Source organism: Plectropomus leopardus, chromosome 15 (genome assembly GCF_008729295.1).
Source record: "Plectropomus leopardus isolate mb chromosome 15, YSFRI_Pleo_2.0, whole genome shotgun sequence".
Taxonomy (NCBI): Eukaryota; Metazoa; Chordata; class Actinopteri; order Perciformes; family Serranidae; genus Plectropomus; species Plectropomus leopardus.
In genome coordinates this window covers 4436468-4455067 of record NC_056477.1, presented here as the reverse complement: position 1 = coordinate 4455067, position 18600 = coordinate 4436468, and the positions used below count along the sequence as shown (strand labels likewise).

The 18600-nt window shown below is 36.7% G+C and overlaps 1 protein-coding gene across 3 annotated transcripts in view; it reads left to right on the top strand.

The window, feature by feature from the left end:
- Nucleotides 1–5331: 5331 nt before the first annotated feature.
- LOC121954396 (inactive ubiquitin carboxyl-terminal hydrolase 54-like) overlaps nucleotides 5332–18600 on the top strand; it is a 54254-nt gene continuing 40985 nt past the window's right edge. For 2 of the 3 annotated variants that reach the window (XM_042501873.1, XM_042501871.1), the window contains exon 1: nucleotides 16227–16296. The gene's annotated coding sequence lies outside the window, so the exon portion shown is untranslated. Of the gene's footprint in view, nucleotides 5397–16226; nucleotides 16297–18600 lie in introns of those variants that run through there. The other variant, XM_042501872.1, reaches the window with a different exon arrangement.

Genomic DNA, 18600 nt, shown 5'->3' with positions numbered 1-18600 from the left:
CATGTCTTAGTGTAGTAAATATTAATAACACGGTGCAGATCGTTTTCAAATTGTCATCAGTTTGTAGATTGATATCCATTCATGCAGCCTTAAAAAAAATAAACTGCCAGAGACTATAAACCTGCCAAAATAAATGTTCAAACAAGAAGTCAAGGCCCCGACACTTATTTATGATTGGCAAGAATGCAAGAAACATTTTTTTTTTTTAAATGTATGTGATTAACAATTAAAAAAAACCCACATAATTATTAACATAGTATTAATATAGTGATTCATTTTTTATTCCATTAAAGGATCTATACGTCCTCGATCAATGAGTGTAAGTATGAAATTACATTATTGGAATAAAAGTACAAGTACCTCAGTTTTATATTTAACTATAGTACTTAAGTAAATGTACATAGTTTCAGTCCACCACTGTAATAATCTGTCTGTGGACCGAAGTATAGGCTGACAGCATTTCCGTTTTTGTGCTCTTACTTTGACAGTCCCCTCGGAAGTGGTGTGTGTTGTCGGTGTGTCGGTGTGTCCGTCAGTCTGCAGGTAAGAGAGCTGACGCAGCTTTAATGAGAGCAAACAAACGGAGCTGCCGCTAATCTGACGTTTCTCTCTTTAAACTGCACCTGCTGCGCGTTTACTGCGCGCGTGCGTGCGTGCGTGCGCGTTGCTCCCCGCGTGCACGTTGAGGCTGCACGTGCACGTCACATTCATCGTCCATCTTTCTGCTGCCGTGAAAGTGAAGCTGCTGGTGTTTGAAGCTGCAGGCAGGGTTTGCTCTGCGGATTTTCCCCTGTGTGTGTGTGTGTGTGTGTGTGTGTGTGTGTGTGTGTGCGCGCGCGCGTGTGCGTGTGTGTGCGCGTGCAGTCAGGATGGTGCTGATTGTTGTTTTTTTGTTTGTTTTCTGCTTCTGACAAACGACTTCAGCTTAAAGTGTCAAAGCTAGCCTGGTTGTGAGGATTTTAAAGGACCATTCTGAAAGTTTTCACCTCCTCAGACGCGTTTTATTTAGAGGTTAAAAAACAATTAAAACTATTAAAGGGTTAAACTGAAGTTATGAAACTAAAACTAGACTTTTATTTTGGATCATACTTTTATTTTGTTTTCCAAACACTGAATCACTGCAACCCAATTTAAATAAATAAAAAGTTATTGAATGTTTGGGATGAAAATATGAGCAGTTTCAGAACTAAAGTGGGTCTAACTCATAAACACAGACTCTGTGTGTGTGTGTGTGTGTGTGTGTGTGTGTGACGATCTCTCGCTCTCTCTCTGCATTCTTAATGAGTGTGTATTGTTGCATTGTTGTGTAAAATTAGCAAATGAATAAGCGTTACATAATGACGCTCAGTTCCCAGACATTCTTTCACACGCTGTGTGTGTGTGTGTGTGTGTGTGTGAGTGTGTGTGTGTGCGCGTGCCCCTGTTGTTGTTGTTGTTGTTGTTGTTTTCGTACAAAGACATTTTGTTGGAAAAGTCCTGTGTGGGAAAATGTATGAAACATGATAGCTGCCACTGTGCCAACAGGCAAGGCACTGCAGTCACCTTTAAACATGATACTTTAAATATTTAAACCTTCGACCGTGAGCACATTCGTGCAATTTATCCTAAAAACACGTGTAAAAAGTCAGAGAGCAACTTGGTAAGAAATGTTCCACAAATCGCAATAAATTATTTGATTTAGAAAATAATTTTTGAAAAGCTCGGGAAAGAAAAAAGTGAGGGAAAAACAATGTTAAGTTTTTGATTGTAATATATGTATTTATAATTGGTATAATTACATATTTCAAACTATCTTACAAAATTATCATAACTTTTGAAGCACGTATTTCATGGTCATGTCTTTGCTGTTTTGTGAACTTTAACGTAACTTTTTTTTTACTAATGTTCAGGTCATTTTCTTGTAGTTTTTACTAATTTCTTGCTGATTTTTGGGTTGTTTTGCTCATTGCCTTCTTCCCGTGTTTTTCAAAGAAATGGAGCCTTGGCTCAGGTTTTAAGGGGTTAAATTACTGTATAACAATGTGATATTTTATATGCTCATCAAAGGTTTTTCTGCTGATAAAGTACCATAGACTGTAAATAATGATAATAATAATAATAATAACATACCTTTATATACAGTCTATGGTAAGTACAGGTTCCAGATAAATGTAGTGCAGTAAAACGTACAATATTTCCCTCTTAGATGTAGGCTACTGAAGTAAAAATACAAAGTAAAAACACTTGCGTAAAGAACAAGTACCTCAGGAGTGTACCTCAGTACTCTGTAGTGTCCTCTCTTTCTGTCTGTCTGGTTTGCATCAGTTGTGGTGTGGAGCTGCAGATCTATCGCCGTGGCGACAGAGAGCAGTCTGGTCGCTATGGGAGACGGGACAGAAATAAGTGTGTGTCATTACATGAGTGTGTGTGTGTGTATTTGCTTCTCCCACATATAATAACAGTGATACATAACACGAAGTTAAAGAGCTGCTGTCACTGCGTGTGTGTGTATGTGTGTGTGTGTGTGTGTGTGCATGTATGTGTGTGTGTGTGTGTGTGTCTAGGCCGTCATGATGTAATTGTTTTGCTGCTGTTTTCTGCTTCTTCACATCTGAAGAGTCTCTTCACAAAGCACAGGCAGTAAAACACGTCTCATAACTGTAGTACCAGTGCATCTTCAGTACTTTGTAGTAAAGTGGTAGTACTACAGTAGTTTCTGTATTCTGGGGTTGATTTATAGTTGTTTATCTTAAAGAAAGCAGATATTATATTACGGAAATCAACATATTGCCAGCATACTATAAAACAGGCAGCTTCCTTGGCAACTATTGTTCCCGGTTGTTAATTTCTGTTGTATAATATCTTTCTCGTAAAATGACGATTTATTCTCGTGATATTTCGATTTTATAAATTACGACTTTTTTCTTGCAAAACTACAACTTAATTATCATAATATTATGAGTTTTTTTTCTCTTAAAATTACGACTTTATTCTCGGAATATTTTGATTTCATTGTCATACAATTATGACTTTTTTCACGTAAATCCACAACATTATTTTCGTAATATTATGACTTTTTTCTCATAATATTACAACTTTTTCTTCATAAAATTCAGTTTTTATTCTGATAATATTATGAGTTTACTCCCATAAAATTACGACTCAATTCTTTTAATAATCAGACTTTTTTTCTCATAATATTACAACTTTATTCCCTCATCCTCCATCGTATCATTCAGTGACAGAGTAAAATGTATTATTTTGAGAATCTTAGAGATCTTAAATCGAGCTGTACCGCGCCGACTCTGCTTTGCTCCGTAGCTGTCGTCGTGGAGACGAGAGATGATTGATAAAGGTGGGATCCGAGTAGGTGTCAATCAAAACTGGATCTGCCCACACAGTCCAGAGAAATGCTATTATCCCCAAAATAAGCTGTTTTTAAACTCGGTTTTCTAATAGTCGGGCACATTTATTTTCAGGCTTTTGCAGATACTTAATGAGACACTCAACTTTGATATAATATGTGCATTCTTAGCACATTTCCAGAGGCTTTAAAAGTCTTACTTATTACTCGACGCTGAGAGGAGACGGTTAGTTTACCATAAAGACTGAAAGGAGAGACAAACGCTTCATTTTCAGCTGCACAACAAAAGAGATTCAGACTCTGACTGCAGTCATGTTTGTTCCTCTTCCTGCCGGCGTTTCGTCTCCAGTATGAAATTAACAAGAATATAATCCTTCTCTGTTCTCTGCATTTGCATATTTCCTTAATTGGTTGGTTCATCCTGTGTGTGTGTGTGTGTGTGTGTGTGTGTGTGTGTGTGTGTGTGTGTGTGTGTTACAGCCCCAGCAGGGTTTCTACAATAATAATACTGTGGATCACATTCGGCTGCAGGAAGTGCTCAGCCTCATTACATACAGAAAACTCTTCAGTAAAACATGTGAGTTTTGTCTTCATGTGACGCTCTGCAGGGAGGGTCAGGGGTCAAAAAGGTCAGAGGTCACACCAGCACCCTGAGGTGGAAGCAGCATCACCTGTTGTTACTGAATTAGTCTGACGTTATTAGTTGTAAATATTGAAGGTGACAACTTTGACGTATTCAGTTGAGATTGGAGAGTAAAGTCTGTAAAAGTACAAGACCTTCAGTTGTAACCACACACACACACACACACACACACACATACACAGAGTACATGAGGGGAATGTGGTGAAGTGTGTGTAATGTGCTTTAACCCTTTGAAACCTGGATTGACGTCACCTTTGCACAAAAATGGGGAAAAAAGGTAATGAGCGACTTTGCAAGAAATGTTCCACAAATTGCAAGAAATTTCTAGAAAATTGTTTATGGAAAGCTAGAGAATAGTGTTTGGGAATAAAGAGAAAAAAAACTAAGCATAATAATACACATTTGAAATTATGTTACAAATTTTTTAGATTTTTTAAGCATTTTTAAAAATTTTTAATTGTAATATTCCCTTTTTTTTTTAACTTTCTTTTTCTTTTTTCCCCTTCTTAATTTCAGGTAATTTTCTTGTACTTTTTACTAATTTCTTGGTCATTTTTGGGTCATTTATTTTGCTCACTGCCTTCTTGCCACATTTTTGAAAGAAAACAAGCCAGTTTGTTCTGGTTTCAGGGGGATAACAGGATATATATTATCAGGCTGTTTAGAAATGCAGGAAATATATTCACATTTGTGAATGAAATATTCCCCCAAAACAACATCAGACACCCACCATACATATTCAGTAAACAAACATAAGTATTTCATGTCCGAAAGAAGAGGTAAAAAGAAGAGGTAAATACTTATCAAATCCTACCCCCTTTTTTCCAATTTTTTTTTCAAATTTTTACACACTCATATACGAACACATACATTCATATACACATATACATATACATACACACCCAGATGCATCTATGTAAATATACTTGGCAATAAAACCAGATTCTGACTCTGAAATACAAAATAATTTAGTTATTAATCCAAACTTTGAGAAAGATCTTTATTTTAAAGTGAACTTTTTTATTTTTTGGAAAATAAAGATATTTCTGTCTCTCTGACAGACTCACCTGTTGTTTTTGCCCTGCAGCAGCAGCAGCAGCAGCGTTTCGACCGACACTTCCCCTTTAAGACATCCAGGAAGTGCATGGGAGCGAAGGGGGGCGGGGCTTTTTGAGGAAACAGGTGTGTGTGCTGACAGGGATGATGTCATTCTGTGGCTGAGTCACCTGGGAGACGGCCGCCGAGCGTCGCGTGGACACAGATAAAGATAAGAGAAGAGGAGGCAACGAGCTGCCTTCATCACCCCTGTGTTTGGTCTGTGAGGAGGAGGTGTCGGTGTGAGGAAGGAGGCCCAGCAGAGGAGGAGGAGGAGGAGGAGGAGGCGGCATTTGAATACTGCTGTTTGTCAAGGTGAGCGTGAGACGGAGTGAATGACTGAGACAGTGAGACATTGATTATTTTGTGTGGATGAATCATCAAACCAAACTGCGTTCAGAAATCTGCTCATTTTATCTCCTCACTTCACTCTGCAACTTGAATTAAGACCTCAACTTTTTAAAGAGCCTCTCTGCTGTTGTTTTTGTTGTTGTTGTTGTTTCGGCTCAATAACTAGCAACTGTGTTTACACTACATGGCCAAAAGTATGTGGACACCCCCTGTCTGCACACTTTTTTGCGTGTGTTTTGTCGAGGCTCTCCAGTTAACACGAGGGGAAATATTCATGCTGCAGAAATAAAAAGTTACAAAAAAATGTACTTGAAAATAAGCACAAAAAAGAGAAAAACAAACTGGAAAATGACCCAAAAAAGTGCTGAAATCTGAAGGGGAAAAAACATATTTGTAAAAAAAAAAAAATCTGTAGCATAATCTAAAAATATTCAATTATCCTAATTAAAAATTTAGTTTTATGGGCATTTTCCTCTGTTTTCTTTTTTGAAAATGGGAAATTTCTAATAACTTCCTCCCCTTTTAAAAAAATATTTTTCAGCTCATTTTATTGTCACCTTTTACTAATTTCTTGCAATTTTTAGAACAATTCTTGCCAAATTGGTTGTTGCCTTTTTGCCCATTTGAAAGAACTAATAGCTTGTGAAAGACGTCTGAACGCAGCACAGAAAACTGATGTCGTTCCAGGTTTCACTTTTCACCATTTCCTGACATGTTTAGTCTAAATTAGTGAATAAAAAAATCCTGAACGTCTGGATCAGAAATCAGGTGAGCGCACGTCAGGAGGTGCTGCGAGCGACCTGCAATGAGCCAAACAGCATCAACAAAATCTGTCTTTTTCAATGTGAAACCTCGTGAACATTGAAGCTCAACATTGAACATTGAACCTCACAGCTAGACGCCACGAAATCCCTTTAAATCTGACACACTGTTTCTTTAATTTGAAAAATATCAATAGAATAGAAATACTGTATTAACCTCATAAGGGAAAATGTTTTGTGACAGCAACAAATAAGAGAGCAGCAACTGAATGAAATATTCGTTAAAAAGGGCAAAATAATGCAAATATATACATATATATACAAAGGACGGCACTTAGAATAAAAAAGAATAAAATGAAATAACATTAATTATAATAAATATGTACAGTAAGTACAGAGAACAAACAAGCAAAAAGCCAAAAAGATTAAAAATAGCCATAAAAAAAGAAAAAAAAAATGTCCAAAAGTGAAGATGGAAAGATGGGTAGTTTTTCTTCCGGCTTTGTGGCAAACGTTTGTCTCTCTCTTGTTTTGACATGACAGAAAACCTCCATGAAAAATGATTTTCAGCGTAAAGGCTTGTTTCTGAATGAATTTTGTTTCTTTGTTACGTCAGGGAGGAGCTCAGATGGAGCTCAGTCTTGTAAGTGAAGTCTGACGCAGCACGAGTTCGATCCTAAACGGGAGAAAGTCGTTTTTCTGGCATCTAACAGTGGTTGCGATGTCTTCTTTAAACCGTCGGCGATGCGTGTTGGCAGCTCTGGTGCGGAGCAGCAGGAGGAACGGGCTGTTTCGGAGCTCAGTCTGTAATTTGCTTTAGTGGTCAGTTTGGCTTCGCTGGACGTTACTCCCTGTTCTTTGGTCGCTGTCACTCTGTGGATCAACTCTGCAAGTTTCTGGTGGAAAACTGCATTTAAAGTGGATTATCTGAAACTGCACATTATTGTCCTCCATCCTTTCTCTTGTTGACCTTTGACCCTTAAACTCCTCGATCCATTGAGGCAGGAAGCAGAAACCGCTTAACTTAGCTTTACCGCAAGTTGGGGCTGCCAAATATTCTGCAGTCCCATTAATTTAAAAAAATCTCTCTGCAGTTCATGCACCCAATCGCATGAAAAAATGGATGTTACAATATGATAAAATTGCACATTATTTTGAAGTGGATAGTTTAAACTTTTTTTCTTAAGGCTGTGGTGAATGTGTGCTTAGATTCAGGCACAAAAAAACTCTCGGTGGTGGTAAATATCCAAATTTGGTAGCAGGAAAGCATCTGGAAAAGCAGGGACGGGACGGTAAAAACACTCGCGACTGGTCGCTCAAATGCTGCTGGCAAACTGAAACTAGCCACAGAGAGAGTGTTTTGGGAGAAATGTGACTTTGGATCAAAGGGCGTTTGTTTTTGGAATAACAGGCTGTCAGAGAATTGAGCCGATGCTCCAATGGGATATTTTTCAGACTAATGTGACTTTGGAATTTTAGGTAGCGTCTGGAAAAGTTACCATTGACACGAGGATGACTCCAAAATACGAGCGAGCGCCGACTTCATGACGGTTTGTGTCTCACATCTGAGAAACAGGAAACTCATGGAAAAAGGCTTGTGTTCTGTGAGGCTTTTTTTAGCTGTAAATATTTCCAGAAACCTCCTTCATCACTTCTCAAATGACTTAAATAATTTGTCTCTTGTCCATTTGTCCCTCGTAAAACGTCTTTTCTTGGTACAGATTGATGGGTTCTAGACTGAGGATGAGTTAATTTGATCCGTTGTCACATAAAAATATTGATAATTGGAGCTTTAAAGGTCAAATAATATAATTTTTAATATTAGTGTATGTTGGTAATGTTGACGTGTTTAAGGTGTCAGTGTGTGACAGAGTAAACAGGTGCCTAACTGTCTATACACACACACACGCACTTTGTGTGATTAAGTGAGTCACAACTGTCCCGGGGCTGTGCGCGTGCGCGCGTGTGTGTGTGTGTGTGTGTGTGTGTGGTGTGTGTGTGTGTGTGGTACCATCATATGACTGGGAGAGTAAACAGTGTAGATGTTGTACAGTGGAAAGGTAAGGATGATGTCATGCAGGAAGTGGACATAGTGAAATGAAAGCGCACACACACACACACACACACACACACACACACTCACACACACACGCTGTAACTGTACCATATGCACGGTGTCACATGACAATATGTTTAGTGTTCAGTCTCTTTTTTTTTTTTAAGTAGACCATTATTGAAAAAAGCAAACGTGAATATTTCACATTTTTAACAATTCCTGAATGGTCAAAAATGCTTAAATTTAGTATAAAAGCTGTTCAACAAATGATATCAACCCCAAAACTCCTGCAACCAGTCATGAAACATGATTAAAATGGCTGTTATATACTTCTATAATAATGTTCGAAGCCCTGAAACACCAAACTTTCAAACGCTTAAACAGGCGCCTATAACCAAAACACAATGTTTATTATCTGTTTATTAAAGTAAAATCTGACCGTTTGAGAGAGAGAGTAGTTATGTGCACATCACAGAAGTGTAAGTCTGTCAAAAAACAGCGTACATAAAGGAAAAAGTGACACGTGCACACTTCATCCGTAAGTGTGCGGGCACGACTTTTTTCCTCCAGAGAACCGTGACCCACACGACAGTTAAACTTTACAGACGTAACAAGTAAACTAATTATAAACGCTTTAAAGTCTGAACGTTCAGACTGTGTTTTTCACATCGTTGCTCAGCCGACACAATAAATGAGATCATAAAAACTCACAGCCGACTGAACACGACGACCTTCATGTTCGCGCCGTAACATCGTCGCTCTGTTTGAGTTCGTGGAAAAAGCTGTTGTGAATTTCTCCCACCATGACAAAGAAAAAGTACATCTACACAACACTGCGCTTAAGTTCATAACTGAGGTACTTGTACTTGTGTATTTTCATTTTCTGCTACTTTATACTTTACTCAGAGTATTAAAATGTCATCAGGCTAATAAATTTGTATTTTTATACATTAATTAAAGTAGTTAGAATGAGTCCCATCTTTACCACCTGCAACATTTAATAATTAACACATTAATGCATCAATCATTTTAATCTAATTATATTAGATTATTTATTACTCTTAAATGGGGCATTTTGTGTAATTAGTACATTTGGTACTCAGTAGTATATCATATATTAAAAACAGTATATTTTGATGCTAATGCATGACTTTTTCATGTAACAGAGTATTTGTACAGTGTAGTATTGCTACTTTTACTTAAGTAACTTTAAGGACTTTTGGGGCTCCATCAGTTGACCCTCACTGAGTACTTTTACTTTTGACATTTTAAGTTCACTTTGCTTGTAATAGTTCTGTTTTTAAGTAGGATTTTAAATGCAGAACTTTTACTTTAACACTTTTTTTTTTTTAAATTGCGGTATCACCATTATTACTGTATTTGCACTGTAAAAGAATACTTCTTACACTACTGACCTAAAGTTATTAATAGAAGAACCTCAAGTTAAAATCTCGATTTAAAGCCTCTTTATGTCGATTTAAATTTCGCTTACATGATGCTAACGTAGAATAAACTTGTGATTAATGATTACCAGTCAGAATCACACTCACGCTGCAGCTTTTACTTGATTAACCCTTTGAAACCTGGATGGACATCAGTTTTTCTTGTTCTGCATTTGGACGCCTTTCATAATTATCTAAACCTTTGAAACCTAAACAAAAAGGTTTTATTGACAGGAAAACAACCTGAAAACGAATGTTTAAAAAGGAGGGGGAGAAATATTAGAAAAGTATTATTTTTTAAACAAGGAAAATGTATAAATAAATACATATTTATGATGATTGGACATTTATAATCAAAATATGTTACAGAATGCGTAAGTTTTTTTTAAAAAAAAAAAATTTTTATTTTTCCTTTTTTTCTCTCCAGATAATTTTCTTGTAACTTTTTACTAATTTGCGGCTAACTTTGAGGTCATTTCGTGTTAAGTTTCCCATTTCCTTCTTCCCAAGAATAAAGGATCTGAGTACTTGTACCACTATTTACTGTAAAGATGACTTAATGAATAGCGGGAAAAGTTCAGGCGGTAATATCATCATCATTAGTATTGTTTATTGTTTGAAACAGTCTGAAAATTCAGCAGAAGTAAACTGGTTCAAACAGGACACCCCCCACCACACACACACACACACACACACACACACACACACACACACACACACACACACACACACACACACAGTAATGAGCAGGAAGGTCAGCAGTGTTTCCCTCTCAGACTCTTTGTATTCAAATGGCAGCAGCTTTTTGTCTGCGAGCTGAATGAGACGAGTCTTCGCTCTCACTCCGCTGAGCTCTTTGTTCGTCGCCACAAACACTGAGAGGGACAGTAACCATCAAACAACACTGCGAGAAGATGGAAGTGACTCACTGTTGTGTTTGAAAACACGTTCTGACAGCACAAACTGTTCACCGCAGTCCGTTACACAACCTCGGCTTCTCATCGGAAAAACAATATCATAGTCATCACAGTGAGCTGCGGCGAAACCGACACAGAAGCTGTCAAAAACTGGAATAAAACGTGCTCGTCTTCACATCAAAGCACGAGAAATAATGTGAGGATTGAAAACAATTAGTGCATGTGCAGGATACGAAGAAACAAATTAATTTATATTCATATATTTCAGAAAACTTGCCAAATAGAAAGAATAGAAAAAATAATGTTTGATGTGGGTGTTTGCAAAGTAGGGTAAAATATTGTGAGGAGATTTTTTTTCTTTTCTCAATAAAGTTTAGATATTTTGGGAAAAAAAGTTGTAATGTTAGAATAAAGTTGTATTTTTCAAAACAAAGTCACAGTATCAAAATTTAGAGTCTTAATTTTACATGAAAAATTTGTGTAGAAAGTAAAGTCATAATATGATAAAAGTAAAGTGGAGGTTTTACTAGAATAAAGTTACTTTGTTAATCAAGAATTTCATAATCTGTCAGCTAAAAATGCACATAAATGAAAATTCTAATAATTTAAACACATTTCTCCAAATTTATTTTGTAAATATTATTTTTACTATTTTTAGTTGCACTGTGAGTTGTATGAACTTCTTTCTTTATGTGTGGAGTGTGACTAAGTACATTTACTCAACAAATACTACATACAAGAAGTATGTTTCAGATACTTGTACTTTACACCTCTGACAGTGATTCTTTAGTGTAAAAGTACTTTTAATTTCACTACAGGTGGTTCATAAGTAAAAAAAAAAAACAGCTGTTGTATGGTGATTTAGCTCACATGATTCCTTCAAAGTAAAAGCATAAAATATTTTACTTTTTGTGGGAAAATACATTTATAGCTGCAGTAATTTGACAATTTCCTTCTCTGTGACCGTTGTTTTCTATCTTTGGCGTCCCACTAATCACTGTTGTGCGTGTGCTGTGACCTCTGACCTCCATTCTGCCGCTCGCCCTGCGTCGTCTGATCCTCTGTGGATTGTAACAGTCAGTTTTAATGTCTCAACAGAGAGCGGAAAAAGCGATTATTAAACATTTTTAAAGCGGACAGAGTGTGACACACACACAGGAGCCCGTGAACGGATGATGTGTTGCTTGTTGACAGTAGTTTTCATTCTGCATTGTGTTCGCTCTCCCGGGTTTTATCCGTATTTATGCACCTGTTGACAAACTGCAGCTGCGTCCAGAGTGAGAAATAACCTCTAACTTTTAGGGACTCTGTTGGCCTCCTGACCTTTCATCCAGCGCCACCCTCAGGACGAACTTCACGCAGATGTTTTCAGGTGTTTTCAGCCAGTTTTGTTGTCTTTAGCAGATAACATCTATTGACTCAAACCTGCTCCCACAAACGTCAGAGCGATAAACGTCATGTCATCGTGTTTCTGTCACATCGCGGTGGAACTTCTCACCGGGGGGTTAAAAATGAGCCGCGCCTTTTCCTCTGCTGGAAACTCTGAGAGCTGCCACTGTGCTTTTAATTTGAAAACATCCTGTGACATTAAAGTCAGCTAATTGAGTCATTTTATCTCATTCTGTGCAGGTTTTATTCACGAGTAAATGTAGGTTACTGAGACAGAGTCCGGCTCTGAGACAGTGATTTAAAGCATGTTGTAATACTCATGAAGTAGTACTGGTTCTATACATGTACTGTGTGTACTGTGTACAAAACAAGCACCAACCTAATCGATCAATTAAATCATAATCTATAATACTACATTATGTTTTACCGTCAGATAAATGTAGTGGAATAAAAATTACAAAATTATGTTATGAAGAAGGAGTAAAAAGTACATAAAATGGAAATACTCAAGTTCAAGTACCTCAGATTCACAGTACTTGATTAAATGTACTAATAGAGAGAAAGACAAAAACAAAAAGAGACTTTTATCTGACAGCACATGTGACCTGAATCATCGAGTGCACTGAAACCAGAGAAATGTTCCCTCCGTGATCGATATAGAGGATAATAAGCGAGGCCTCTGCACAGCTCTATTTAGCCCCGTTCGGCCCACTTCAGCCCACTTCAGCCCCGTTTAATAGAAACCAGGCTGAGGAGTTTCCACCAGAGGAATGTTTGTGGTTCAGATCTGATCTCCACCCAAACACTCAGCTCAGCTCCACATGAGACAAACTGCGCCTTCATGTTTTATTTCATTAAACATCATGAATTTATTTTTAACCGCATTTTGACTCCGCGCCGACCCTCTCACATATTTCACCCGCCTGTTTACACTGCTCTTATGAAGCTCTGCTAACTCCAGTGGATATTGTGTTTTTACAAGCACTGTTGGATCTGGCAGCAGCAGTTGGCCGTCGTTAGCAGAGAGAGAACCACCACAGAGATTTTATTGATATATTACTGCGGATGCCTAATGTTTTATATGAGAAAGAAAATCTAAGATGTACAGACAGGAAGCTAAAAAATGAAGTTTTATGGTTTTCCAGTCAGCTCTTTTTTAAAGCTCCGATTAAAGTTTAGTCCATATAACAATATTAATATAATCCAATTAGAAGGAAAATACCAAAATACCAATATGCAATGTGCTAGATTAATGCGTTCATCACAGGCGAGAGCTGAGGAGAAACAACTGAAGGTCTCTTAGCTTTTACAGACGGGACAAAGTGTTAAATTAGTGAGAAATTAGCTAAATTTTGATGACGTTACAGTGATGAAAAGAGTCAAGAAAGAGGTGCTTTAATGTAGTTTGGTAGAAGAAAATAGTTCCTAAATGAAACTGCTTACAACAAGGTGTGTGGATTATCTTGAGTAACCGGGTCATGATTTCTGGAAAGAGACATCACTGTTGAGTTTTGTTTTTTTGGGGGTTTTTTGGGAGGGAGGGGTAGGGAGAGGGGCGATATCTCCAGCTCTCTGCAATTTACACCAAAATAATCTAGACTGATGATTTGTGTTAGAGATTTAATTTTTATTTATTTATTTATTTATTTATTTTGGGGTGAGCTATCCCTTTAATGTGTTTACATTTTTAGTATAGTGCGCACAATTTTAAAAAAGATCGATTTAATTTTATTTGCACACTTTACATTCAGTTTCTCTTTTTAGTTTTTTGGGGGGCAACTTGCACCAAAATAATCCAGACTGATAATTAACACTAGAGATTTTTAAAAATTTTATTTAAGGGTGAGCTCTCCCTTTAACCTTTTTACTTTTAAGCATATGGTACATTTTTTGCACCTTATTTATAACATTTATTTTTTAAATTTAATTTTATTTTCACGCTTTCCCTCCAATTTTTTTTCTCAGGATAAATAAAGTTTTATTTTATCTTGTATATATTTTTATCTCGCACAATGTGGTCCTGTTGACAGGAGTGTCAGATCAGAAAACACTTTCATGTGTCGTCGAGGACACGGACAAACGTCTTACTCTGATTCTCAAACAGTAAGAAATAAGCATAACTCACCCAAAAAGTTAACTTCTCAGGACTTTGTCAGTGTTTGAGTGGTTAAATGTTTGTTGTCATTGGACAGCGGTGGTTTGTAAACTCGTATTAGATTTCATTTTCACAGTGACAAAAAAAAACATATATCAGTTTATTTATGTGGTGGCTTCATTAGTGTCTGTTGTCACAGTTGTATTTGCAGCTGTCGCTCATGCATGAATATTGGTTTTAGTCTTTCAGAATCACATCACATAGAAATATGAGACGCGTTTTTATAGTGTTTGCAGAAACTGATAAAGTATTAATAAGTCAGAATCAAATATTTATCCGACTGATTTACCTGTTAATGAATAATTAAACACGCTATAATGACTTGTTGAACAGTGCATGTGTGAGTCAGAGGTTTATTATAATAAACATGTTAATTATGAGCATTATGAGTCGTCCTGCGGTGTGTGTTGTGGCAGGCTGTTGTGTGCTGCCATGTATCGATGCTGACATGTCCTCCTGTGTTTCTAATGTGATCAATACCGTAATCAATACACACACATGCTGTTAAAGCACAACTCATAGGTTTAACTCCTGAGTGACTTTATGTCCAACATTAGACTCCAGTGATTATACACTGATTTTATAATGATAGAAACTCCTGAGTGTGCTGACCAAATTTGATCTTAAACAGGGCTTAAAGGTCCAGTGTGTAAAATTTCGGGGGATTTAGTGGCATCTTGTGGTGAGTATCGCAGATTGCCACCAGATGAAACTTCTCTTGGTTGGAAATGCTTCTGTATTTGTTGTTCAGGAGGTTTTTACTGTGACCTGAACTATCTGCAGAGATCTCCTCCTCTCCAAAACAAACTGACCAGGTGCTTAAAACTCATTAAAACACTGAATATGTTGTAATTTATCTTATGTCAAAACATTGAAATTATGATCAAGGACAAAATCTGGACCCTGTGGCTGGACCACCTGGGAATCACTGTTTTGAACTATACATAGTCCTTTTTAACTAACTAACAAATATAATTAAATAAAAACATAAGTATATAAAATAAATCCACCTATCTAGTTGTCTGTCTTCTAATTTTTGTTGTTTTTTTTATTAGGCCTATATTCTTTATTATACTAACATTTCAAAGGAGGATTTTACATTTAACAGTGTATTTTTATTGTGTATTGTTTTCATTGTGTATCTATCTATCTAATTTTTATGTTGTTTTTTTTCTATATATTCCTCATTATACTAACATTTAAATTGAGGACTTTTACATTTAACAGTGTATTTTTTATTGTGTATCTATGATTCTAATTTTTGTTGTTTTTTTTTAATTAGGCCTATATTCTTTATTATACTAACATTTAAAAGGAGGACTTTTACATTTAACAGTGTATTTTTTTTTATTGTGTATTGTTTTTATTGTGTATCCATCTATCTAATTTTTATGTTGGTTTTTTTAAAAAAAAAATATATTCCTCATTATACTAACATTTAAAAGGAGGACTTTTACATTTAACAATGTATTTTTATTCTGTATTGATTTTATTGTGTATCTATCTAATTTTTATGTTGTTTTTTTTAACTACATATTCTTTATTATACTAACATTTAAATTGAGGACTTTTACATTTAACAGTGTATTTTTTATTGTGTATCTATGATTCTAATTTTTGTTGTTTTTTTTTTTTTTACTAGGCCTATATTCTTTATTATACTAACATTTAAAAGGAGGACTTTTACATTTAACAGTGTATTTTTGCTACATGTTCTTGGTTTACACTTTAGTACACTTTAGTAACATTTAAAAGGAGGACTTTTACATTTAACAGTGTATTTTTATTGTGTATTGTTTTTATTGTGTATCTATCTAATTTTTTTTTTACTATATATTCTTTATTATACTAACATTTAAATTGAGGACTGTTACATTTAACAGAGTTTTTTTTTTATTGTGTATTAGTACTTGTGCTGAAGTAAAGTATACAAATACTTGAGACACACATACATTAACACACGCTCACATGTTGACACGCACGCACGCGCTCGTGCTCGCGCACAGTGCTGCAGGTAGTAGCCCCTCCCCCCTCCGCGCTGCCGCTTTAAACACAATAAACCGCCGCTTCTCCTCCGGAGCTCTGGACAAACTCGCCTCAGGTCAGCCGGGATTCCTGCTTCTCCTGCGGGCTGCAGGTCACAGGTGAGCCGCTCATAAACGTCCATGTTGCTGTTTTTTTCCGTCTGCGTGCGTGTAGATTTGAACGCAGCAGCCGTTACTCTCATTCACCGGCGTTAGCTAGTACTACGCTGTCGGTACCGGTTACAAACACGGCTCGGTAGTGAGCGTCACGCTAACGTGCTGTGAATATCCAGACGGATTCGGTGTTTTTGTGCTTTTGGCTGAACTCAGAGATGAAATATTCGGTTTAAACGGAGCAGGGATGCTGCTCTGCCCTCATTGTTCTCCGTGAAGTTTGCTGGAAGTGATGTAATGTAGCCCCGGTGCCTCTCCGTGAGCGGAGCCAGCTCTGCCCCGGACTGCGTTTAAAAAAACTGCGTTTTAAGTGCTACGTCGTCTGTCAGCAAGTGTTCATATGACGAGGAGATAATTTGGTTTGGTGTGCTTGTGGTTAATGCGACCACCTGCAGAATTTTGTGTTTTAATTGAAACTCAATCTCAGGTTTCTACTCCTAATGTTCATCACTGTTTAAGTAGAAGGGACTTACGGGAATACAGACGAAGCAGTTTTAAATTTGACGTATTTTCCTGGTGAATTCGTGCCGTGAGGTGGATCTGATTTATGCCGATTTAAAAAGTGTTACATGTGCATCTCTAAAAGTACCTGTTTGATGTTCTTATGCGACTCCACATTAACATATGAGTAAATAAACTTTATTTTGAGACATTTGTGAACGGAGTTTGGTGTGGTGGTAGAATAATTTAACGGGGAAAGATGTTTTGGAATCCGCTTTTGGCATTCCTGTGTGCAGACTCAGGTCTCCCGTGGTTCAGACTCTGAGTTGGTTGCTAATAATTGCTAGTTCTTGTGTTTCAACATGAATCATCAGTATAAATTTAGGTTTGAATGACAAAAACAGCAGAGTCAGTTTTAAGACAGAATAAAACAACCTGTAGGTCCAGTCGGAGGAGCAGTAATGGACTCCTGCTTTTTAAATGAATGAATCGGTGATGCGTCACTTCTCATGGATGCTTCTGTGGAAGTGGGAGCTGGTGTTTTGCAGAAATTGGGAGTTTTTGTGATGTGTTTTGGTTACTCTGAGTGCAGCCACCCCAGTTTTAAATTAAAGGCACATTATTCAGCAGTATTCATGGGAAAATAATGTGTTGAAAGAACAGGAGGAGGAGCTCCTCCCAGTCTGGATGATTTACTGGTTATTCACTCAACTGGTGGAGGCTGCTGCAGCTGGGAGGAATGTGAGGGAGTGTAAATTAGAACAATACATTCACAACAGGGGATGTGACAGAGGGGAAACAACTCTGAGTGTCGTGGCTTGGACAAACTGGAAAAGAGGTTTGTGAATTTAAAGGGGGGAAAGTTTCAAAATTACCACTCTACCATGAAATCAGAGGAGCTCAATCTATCAGAGTATTGATGGATTGATGACCTGCTGTGGTGAAGATTCACCCCATGTACGCCTGGTATTAACATGAGATCTGTATCTCCATATCAGTGGTGGAGGAAGTACTCAGATCCTTTCCTAAGTAAAAATACTATTGTCTAAAAAATACTTCTGTACAAGTAAAAGTCCTGAATTCAAATTTATCAAAATGTATTTTGAGTATAAAAAGTACTCATTATGCAAATTGGCTCTTTTAAGTATGGTATTTTCTGTTATTTAGTTTTATCACTACGAAATACATGTAAGAGCGTTTCATGTTGTAGTTTTTTGTAGATGCTTTATACTGCTGTGTAGCACTGCATAATATCATAAAAGCGAATCATGTGTTGTTTTTTTTATATCAAATAGTTGTATACCAGCAATGTTTTGAAAATTTGACACACCTTAAAAAACAACTATTTATCCACCTTCCTCTCAAACTTTCATCACTTCATAGCTGGAGTTTGAAACTAAAATTATCTCACAGTATGCATCTTTAAAGTCTTTTAATGCTGTTGTTTAATGTAATGTTGTATTTCATGTATTACTGTATTGACATTTAGCATGATCAGTCACAGAGGCAGTTGTTGCATGTGTTACCTCATTTAAAAGAGATGTGAATATTTTTTTGTGTGTTTGTATAGTAATTTACAATATGAACAACTTTGAGCTATATTAGAAATATAATAGCAGGCCTACAGCCAGTTGGTGCAACTTCCAACATTTCTTGCCGTTAATAAAACATGATTTTTAAAGTGTTTAAAAACATCACACTAATCAGGATTTAAATTAAAGCGCTATAATTAAAAGTAATTGCTACATCTGTTTTGGCTGGAAGTCAATGTCCTACAGTCACACTATAATAATCTTTATTGTGCCAGAT